The sequence below is a fragment of the Penaeus monodon genome, chromosome 24 (assembly GCF_015228065.2).
Source record: "Penaeus monodon isolate SGIC_2016 chromosome 24, NSTDA_Pmon_1, whole genome shotgun sequence".
NCBI classification, from domain to species: Eukaryota; Metazoa; Arthropoda; class Malacostraca; order Decapoda; family Penaeidae; genus Penaeus; species Penaeus monodon.
Genome location: NC_051409.1, coordinates 21,384,388 through 21,385,043, shown reverse-complemented (window position 1 = coordinate 21,385,043; position 656 = coordinate 21,384,388).

Genomic DNA, 656 nt, shown 5'->3' with positions numbered 1-656 from the left:
AGTTCCCTTGTAAACCAAGTAAAATTATTCGTTTCTGTCCGCATCTTCCTGCGAAGCAAGAACCGAACCGATGTTTGACTTTTCCGGGAGGCGGGGTGACCTTGCCCAGTCAAACTAGCCACAAGTAAAGACGCTGCCATTGGCGCTCCTGCTGCCGCCGCTGCCTTCCCCCGGGGCCACTAGCGCCTCCCTCGTGCTTCTCCTCCCACGCGGCGACCAGAGCCCCACCGCACGGCCCCATATACTTCTCGTCGCCCGGCCTGTCGAGTCGCACGGAGATTGAATCGGTTAACGCTTGTCACGCTAAAACAGTGCGTATATATTACTGATCAGAGACTTCTGTAACCCTTAAGAACTGTGAAGTTTTGTTTCTTCGAAGTTTCCAGAATGTTTGCCATAGTATAAACAAAAAATAAGATCAATAGGCATGAAAATGTTTGAGTATTAGAAATAACTTAGATTTGGTTTTATTGTTTTCAATTTGCTTCTCTTCTATTTTTAAGCAAGCAGTAGGTGCACCGAAACATTCCCTCAAAAATAAGAAATATAAGCAATATATATCGACTGAAAGACTAACAGATAATTGCATTTCTCGCGGATCCTTAATGAATGCGGCTTCTCCCGAGCCAAGATGCCGGTTCCTTGTGTTGCGAGGA